We start from the raw sequence: 9,205 nt of genomic DNA on the forward strand, positions 1-9,205 counted from the left end.
AAGTGACCCACTGATAGGCCAGTCTGTGCTCCCTAAGTTCAGCAGTTTAAGCTTTTTGATCACTAGAACTTTAGCCATTCGTTCTCATGATCACATCCTTTCCCATGGTGAGCACAAAGCAGATGTTTAAGAGATGTTTACTAGATAAATAAATGAGCTAACAAACCAGTAAATGAAGGAGAGCCATCAACAAAAAAAGGAGTATCGATGAAGGGAACAGGAGTTCAAAAGTGAAAAGTGAGGTGCCATGAGGTAAACCTAGGCTTGGGTCAAGGCCCCTCCTAACTGTTGCTGGAGGAGGAATTGGGCATTGGGGTAGATTCTTGGGTTGCGAGTCTGTTCAAAAGGTGTCAAGTCAAATATAATAGGGGGGATGGATACTCAATGATTTCTGTAAATCTTTCCTTCAACATTAGATCAACAGACCAACTGGACATCTGTAAACCACAAAGATTCTTCTGGCTCTGCTTCATGCTGTGTAGTTTCTAGATCTCTGAGCATTAAAATGGTATTGTAAGTGGTGTTTTGTCCTCACAACCCATGTCTACTATTGTAATAAATACACAATAAGAGTAAAACTTACTAAAGTAAGTGTTAACAGCTTTCATGCTCAGAGCACAGACATACTGGAAACCTAACTTAGAATAGTTTGTTGTCTAAGAGTCCCTTCTCTTTTTTGGCATGCCTATGGTGTCATTTTTTTCCACAGGCAATATAGAAAAATAGGAAACAGATATTTATTTTGTAAAGGAAATATTTTCCTTTTATGGATAAGATGATAAATGCTAGGATAAGAAGTAAATAATCTTTCTCAAAGTATATATATTATATATTTAAATATATATTTTAGTATTTTTATTAAAATATTTTGTATATTTAATAAGTATATATTATATATTATAAACATAACATATATCTTTATATTCATATATTTTTACATATTTATAAAAATAAATTTTAAAATATTTTATGTATATTATACATACATGCATATATACACACAGAGTAGGGTGAAGGTGAGTTAAATTAACAGTGGATAAAGAAGTAAATATTTTAACCAGGCTTTAGTGATTTGCACATACAACTAGGACAATGAATTATAGGATAATGTGCAAAGGAAACATAAAATGTTTAATGGCCCTGGTACTCAGTTCACAGCTGTAAAAACCTACTTTGAGTCATGTTTAATTGAAACATATGCTTTCCAACAGTTTGCAAATTTGTTTTGAAAGTTAACCTGCCCATTTTTTACCTAAAGAAAAAAGATAAAGTGAGACATGCAAAGCATGTATACAGAGACTTTTAAGTATAAAATATTGCAACAGCTAAATGTTGAATAGTCAAAAATTTGGTTTTCTTAAGAATTCCTGTGATGATTTTTCATTAAAAGAATTCTCTGTTGCTAACATCTCCGTCAAAACTCTCTTTTCAGTATTCAAGTCAAATTTATGTCACTCCTACTAGACTTCGATCCCTTCCAAAAGAAGCTGAAAGGCAGTCCAGGCCATCATTGATGATCTGGTTTACATGATGGTGACATCATTCCTAGTGTTGGGAGTGGAACTCCAAAAGAACATGAATCAAGTTATAATTTGTGACTAAAGAGGTAATGAAAACCAGTTTTATCCTTTCTTAGGAATAAATTCTGAGAATGTAGGCCATCCAATTGACTTCAGCTTTGGCAGCAAGTTTGAAATTAGGATACTGCAGTATATGATCATTTCTGACAAAATGAAATGATTCAGAGTGGAGGTGAAAATAGGAAAGAAACTCTATAAGGTAATTATAAAATCTTAAGCACCAAAACTACCAATATCCTTCACCTTGTATGACAGAGGGTACTGAAAAAGTTAAACGTAAATGTAAAGTAGCTGGAATTCTACTTTAAGAGAAATAGGGATTTTGATTTTTAAGGAAATCTTACTTTAAAAGAATTCCTCTGTAAACCAGGGGCACCTGGGTGGCTCAGTCGGTTAAGCGTCTGACTTCTGCTCGGGTCATGATTCATGGTTCATGAGTTCTAGCCCCACATTGGGCTCTGTGCTGACAGCTCAGAGACTGGAGCTTGCTTTGGAGTCTGAGTCTCACTCTCTCTCTGCCCCTCCCCCACTTGTTCTCTCTCTCTCTCTCTCTCTCTCTCTCTCTCTCAACAATAAATAAAAGATTAAAAAAATTAAGATGAATTCCTCTGTAAGCCAAATAACAATGACCTATTCCATCTATTGTATATTATACTTTAGACTAACTTATACTCATTTACATGACAGCATTTCTTAGATATGATAGGAATAATTTTGGTTATATGCTCAATAAATATATATTAGGTGCTGACAAACAAAAATAACAAAACAAATGTAAGTAAAAGTTTATAATAAAAATATTTAAAAATGTAACCTGCTATAAACATGAATTTTCTTGTTCATGAAAACTGAAGAAACTATTTTCCTTTTTCGTTTCTTCATTCAACTTCAGCAAAAATAATTTCATAGGTGGTAGCAACTACTGGGTAATTTTCCAAGTCTTCATTACTTTGAAAAATAATTAAGAATTGATAGTTTAATTTTGTAATTATTGCTATAGAATATTTTTACAACTTGATACAGTTTAAAGCTTTAGTCACTCTTCCAGTGTCATCTGATTATGTAGAATAATTGTGATTAAAATCTTATTTTGCACAAGTATTTGGTGGCCATATAATGATGAGCTATTAATTCTTTTAAATATAAGTGTTCTTTTATAATAGTGGAATAATATCTCTTTGAAATACAAAGATAAGTGAATCCATTCATAATATGTCAATAAATGTGTAGAGAGCATGGATAACCTCTGAATAGTATTACATATTTTGAGAATTACAAATGATGGGGCTAATGTTGAAGATTTCTGTACCTAATTAATCACTCAGTTTAGCAGAGAAATATTAATCTTAGACTAAATCAGGACCGCCCATTACAATGAGAAAAAGAGCTGAGGAGATTCTAAAAGAGATGACATATACAATTATAGAATAATTTTTAAATCTCAAAGTGGAAACAGTTCCAGGGGCATTATTTTCAACATTAACGCCCTAAGTTCCTTTTACAACATTCTGCCAAACTTATCCAGCCTCTACTCACGTTGTTCATGAAAGGGAGCACAGTGTCCCCGTTAGACAGCCCAATTTCAAGGCCACTGAATGGTTAGTTTTTCTTATTGATTTGAAATCTATCTTTCTAAGCTTCTCCCCAGTGGGTCAGCACAGCCAAGTAATAGAACATTCTCCACCATCCACCCTCAGCTCCATCCTTTTCACCCTCTCCTTCTGAAGTTTGAAAAAGGAATAAACATTAATTTAAGAAAAGATGCCTACTTGCTTTTTCCCTGGAGAAGTTCAGCTATTATGGATTTTGTGTGTGTGTGTCAATAAAAAAACCAGTTGATATGATTAACTTGTAAGAGGCAGCATAACCCAATGGTTAAGAGCCAATGCTCTGAGTAGACGGCTGGGTTTCAAAGTCAGATTTTGCCTTTTACTAGTCACTGACCTTGGGCAAGTTACTTAATTTCCCAGTGCTTGGTGTCCTTGCTGCTATTGAGATTGGAATTATTTAATACAAAACATACGGAACAGTGTCTGGCACATAGTAAGCAGTCAATAATTGTGAATTACCAGTGTTACAGAACACATGGAAGTGAAAAGAGAGAAAAGAGAAAAAATAAGGGAGGAGAAAGGAGGGAGAAAGGAGAACTGGCATCGAAGAGTGAAGAAACACCACCGTTGTGCACACTGTGGGGCTCACACTCCTACCTAGCTTTCGTCCTGGAATTGTTCATCAACAGAAGGGCTTAGCTAGGAGGAATAGGATTAAGTGTGGAATGAACTAAAGAGTCCAGGGGACTGTGTGTGATGCTAGTCAATGTTGAATGTTCTTTTGAATAACACCAAGTATGTTTTGGTTGGCTTATATTTCACTCATTTAATTTTTTAAATTTTATGTTAATTTTTGTTCAGATAATATATTTACATAATTCCACATTCTAAAGGTATAAACAGGGAAAAATCTGTCCACTCTTTTCCCCAACCACCTAGGTCCCCACTCTGGGAACAATCCAATTTCATTAAATTTTCAATTGAGAAACTTTCATCAGGCCACCAGTAGAGACTTACGGGTCTTTAATTTCAACTTTCTGATTTTAGAACTCCGGTACAGCAAAGAGATAGTTTTGTGATATGCTTTTCAAATGTCTTTGTTACCTGTTATTTTCAATTTTTAATGGTGGTATAGTTATTCCCAGTGAATAAATTTTAGAAATTGGATAAATCCTTCAAGGATGCTGTTTTGTTGAGTTAACTTGTCAAGATTTTATGTATTTTATGCAGACTGTATACATTATCTACACCATAAGAGAAAATCTTTTATGAAGAAAAACCAGGTATGTTATATTTCATGTAGCCTTTGATCTATGAATTTGTCTTAGACTTGTGTTTCATCAAAGAAAAAAAAAACAGCCTGATACAGTTTTATCTATCAAACCTAGATTCTTTAACAAAGTCTGAGGAGACCAAATCATATTATGTTGGTCTGATTTGACTTTTCCAGGCAGTATATAGAAGGGTAAAAGGTCTCTGATTCTATCAAATATGCCCTGAAAAATAAATCTTGTGATTTGTTCATCCTCTCTCCATCTATCAAAATGAAACTAATAAGCAGTCCCAGATGCAGCAGTAGAAAAATGAAAAAAAAAAGTTTTTTTGCCCACACCAACCCAATAAAAAGTAATATTTACCAGAAAGAGTGCTGATTGCCATTCTCCCCTCACACCTAACTCCACTGGCTTGAAGAAGAATTAACACAGGTGAAAGTGCAAATGCACTAAACTCTTCCATTAGCAGAGCTTTGCTGGTAAATATTGGATTTAACCTAAAGGTTCAAATGTGGACACACACTAGACTGGTGAATAGTGGCATGCAACTCTGAATTATTCTTTTCAGGTTACTTTGTGGGAAAAAATTCCTCTGGAAGCTTTGGCTTTATAATCATACATTTCACATGTCGTTGACTTACAGTGCAAATGGTTCAGGAATGAGTTGTGTATGCAAGGCCATACATTTTTACACATATGGGTATGCACAACAATTAGTATTGGGGCATGAGGGCACTATGACATCACTTTGAATGGACGTTTCTGTGTGTCACACTTAGGTGACTGAATTGGGCTAGTTTCATTGGCTCCCTCTCTTTTATGACATCATTGTGTTGTGAATGGCTAAGATGATTCTCAATTTACCAGGGATTATTACCTCAAAATGAAGGTGGAAGCGTAGATTAGGACTACAAATGTTAGGACATTTATCCTGCTATATGCGTGTAGTGGGTCGGTAGGGGCCAGTGTTGGGGAGGTCTCTGTTCCATGGAGTCACTCAGGAATCCAGACTATCAGAGGATCCACCATCTTGTGGTTACACCACCTGGAACACACAGCACCCTCAGTCATCACAGCAGGAGAAAAGAATGCATGGATATCTCACATCTGTTCCTGTCACACACCGATCAGATTCTGTCTACTCTTCACTATATACAGAGCTGACTCCTGCTCTCACTCATGGAACCCTCATCTCTTCCTCAAGACTTCCTCCAGGAGACCTTTCTATTTCCTTCTGTTTGACAATTCAAGCCCATTCAGTCTTAGCACCAAACTAAAACCCTCAGACATCTGGGTGATTTATAACCGTTGTTATATTAGATGTGAATGTGGTTTGTCTTAGTCTAGAGTCTTTAAAATAACAATAAAATTATCTGCTCCCATCCACCTATATTGCTCCAATATACACACAATATAATGGCAAAACAGGGAAAAAGAAACCACAAAACTACAATTAACACTCCTCCCTCAGAAGGAAGAATAGGAAAGAATAGCAATCAGTAGTCTATACAATTCTGAAATCCCATTGGGCAGGTAGCATGGGGTGAATTAATGTCAGCTTTAAAAAAAACCCCAAAAACCCTCAAAATCAGTAGCTCAGAGCAAAATACTTACTCTGGCTAAGGTTACATCCAGGAACAGGAATGTTCCCTGATTTGGCACTAAGCTTACTCTCTGGGAAGGGCTCTTTTATCTATTAAACTCTACAGTCCTTGATTTTGCCTTCTTGGCAGTTTTTCTATTTGCCCTTATTCTTCTTGGCCACCTCAGAGGTTGGCATTGGGTAATAGTCTCACCTTGGGGGCTGTGCAACTTTTTCAGTCCTCTTTCTGCTCAAGGAAGTTTCAGAACCCGAGTTGTTTCAAATGTTCAGGAAGTCATAGGATGGGGTTTTTTTTTTTTTTGGCCCATGTCTTAACTTCTTGGCAGTACAAATGTTACAAAATATATTAAATAGTCTATTTTGATTCCAATGATTTCCAAATTCCAAAAACTACAAGCACAATTCTTTATGAGATACATTTTGCAAACCTGTTATATAGTTTTGCTTTTTCTCTCTTAATATTAGATAGTGACTTTCTGGGGAAAAGCTATGCCTCTAATCTTATCTTTTTCTTGAGCCTCTTTACCCACTGTCAGGTTACACTGAGTTGTACAGAGGCTTTACCTGGCAGGCCTCTGTAGGAAGCTACCGTCCCCACACCACACTTGGTGCATGACCAATGCATTACAGACTCTGTAGAAGTTGCAGTCAAGGACTCTGGTCCCTCTGGCCAGTCATGCTCTTCCCCATGGTTGCATTCCTAGCCTAGGTGCCTTCGTTCCTAGTCTCTTTATCTGAGGCTTTGAGCAGAATCTTCTTTAGGTGCTTCTGCTAAGACTTCCTTATGGGGGGAGGAGGGAGACACCTTGAAGACACCTTTCCCCATTCTCAGTACCCACTCTTTTTCTACTCCTAGTCATTCCCTGTCACCCCCAACCTCTGTGACCTCAGAGCCAGAGTCCATACCACAAAACTTCATACAGTGAGATAATCTATACCCTTATGCTGTTCTACCTGACCCCAGACAGATGTGCTGTTCCATGGGGGAAAATGAAACAGGGATGGTCAGTGCTCCCTCTGCTGTTACACGTCTTCTCAGCCATCACAGTAAATGGTTAAAGGCTTAATCATTCATTGTTAACTTGCTGTTTTAACTGGCCACTTGGATACCTGACAGCTTAGCTTCTCTTTCTCTTCCAGCTCAGCTGAGCTTGTGATGAAAGGAGCACACTGGGAGCGGAAATTAAACTGGAAGCTGTGGACCCCACTGAATTTCCTTAAAGTAAACTTGTAGGCCAGTTTCAGAAGAAGAAGGATAACTGATCCTAGCAAACAACATTTTCACTGATTCATTTCTCAAACTCTACTTAATTTCTCCTGAATTTTAGCTTTCATGGTTGCCATCTTTGGTAAGCTCCCCATGGTTGGAAGTGGCTTTGAAGTGATATCTGCTACATGCCTACCATATCATGAAATAGATATGTTATTACCCCATAAACTTATCCAAAGAACATAAATACTAATCGAATACCAGCATCCTACCTGCCATACATACTGTTGTGTTTGCTGAACCACTGACTGACAGAATGGTATGAATGACCAGATAACCACATAGGAACCTCAATACTGAGTCCTGGAATGAGAGCAGAGAGTAGCAGTAAGCAGAGTAGATGTGGGGATTGTGCAGTCTGACAGGGGAAAGAGAAGAAACAGAACAGCAGGCTGGAGGTAGGAGAGGAAAAAACACAGGAAGTAGAAAAGGCAATGCCTTCTGTTTTTACCTCAAAAAATCAATTCTCTGTCTCCTGATTGATGTTTCACAAAGCTTAATACGCTTCTGAAGAACGAGACCAGGAAATTGGAGAATGTCCTCAGCACTACCCTGCTGAGTTTCACCAAGTCTAGTTTGAATGAAATGAAAAATCAAAGTATAGGTATGTTTCATTTTCAACGGAAGCTTCAAGGGTTTTCCCCTTCATTTTTTTTTCCTCCATAAAGATTTTACCCTTTGAATAAACTAATATGACACCTGGGTCTACATTCATCCTCTCCCTTCAGCAAACAATGATTTTGACCAATGTTATTCTGGATATTTCATTGTCTTGTCAACAACAACATAGTAATTGGTATGAATGTCTGAAAATCAAAGCCTTTCAGAAATGATAGGCTTAATTTAGTCCCACTGGCATGGCTCTCATTAAATCAGTGAGGATTGTGTAGTACAAATGTCCATTTCCTTTAGTCATCACTGTAACAACCTCAATGAGCCTCGTTGAAAATGTACACGACAGGTCAGGTAGGTAATGCTGTTGCCCAAATAAAGAGAAAATGGAAAGTGAGAGCAAGATAGTATAACATTTACCTTACAGAGATCATTAAGTAATCATTACTTGAATAAATTATGCATTTTGTATAATCTGAAATATTCTGTATTTAAGAGCCTTGGAAAGACAAATACACATTTCACTAAATGTTAAAAGATTCTGAGTTAAGGCTTAAAGGAATCGTTACTGTCTGCTAACGTGGGTCCCTTGGATTACTTTAGGCAAGAATGCTCAAATGATCTCTCTAGTGAACACCATGAGGTAGATTTCTGCCTCCAAGACTACTACCATCACAATCTCCACTCTTTTGGTGCCCATTCCCAGAACACATACACCCCTGCATTGCTATAGTGTGAATATTTCTGTCCCTCCCAAATTCATATGTTAAAATCCTAACCCTCAATACAATGGTATTAGGGGGTGGGGCACTGGGAGGCAATTGGGTCATTGGCGGGGGGGGGGGGGGGGGGGGTGGTGAAGCTCTAATTAAAAGAGATCACAGAGGGGGGCGCCTGGGTGGCCAGTCGGTTAAGCGTCCGACTTCAGCCAAGTCACGATCTCTCAGTCCGTGAGTTCGAGCCCCGCATCAGGCTCTGGGCTGATGGCTCAGAGCCTGGAGCCTGTTTCCGATTCTGTGTCTGCAAGTTGAGCTGTGGGAAACTACATCATGCCCAGAAAGCTAGTATTCTTATCTTTTAAAATTAAAAACTGTCTGAAATTCATATGTCACTGCATCCCCGAGGAGATAGGAACAGTTGATTTTGGTCTGGAACTTGATGCTTTGCAGTTTCTCAGACATGTGATGTGGAAATGTCCACTCCTATTTAAGGGGCTGGGACACTTACAAATGCCCCATTTAATTATTTCAGTAAGTTCTGTTCTTGCCTCTCACAAATTGTACTTTGTAACATTTGATTGGCAAAGCTTTTAGCAG

The 9,205-nt window shown here is 37.6% G+C and overlaps 1 long non-coding RNA gene across 1 annotated transcript; it reads left to right on the forward strand.

Moving 5' to 3' along the window:
- The first annotated feature begins 422 nt into the window (after nucleotides 1-422).
- Nucleotides 423-7,196, forward strand: LOC125172341 (uncharacterized). The gene is made up of 3 exons (XR_007154695.1): nucleotides 423-513; nucleotides 1,433-1,606; nucleotides 7,148-7,196. It is a non-coding gene; the product is annotated as an uncharacterized LOC125172341 (long non-coding RNA).
- The last annotated feature ends 2,009 nt before the right edge of the window (nucleotides 7,197-9,205 follow it).

Source organism: Prionailurus viverrinus, chromosome A1, assembly GCF_022837055.1.
Source record: "Prionailurus viverrinus isolate Anna chromosome A1, UM_Priviv_1.0, whole genome shotgun sequence".
In the NCBI taxonomy this organism is placed as follows: Eukaryota; Metazoa; Chordata; class Mammalia; order Carnivora; family Felidae; genus Prionailurus; species Prionailurus viverrinus.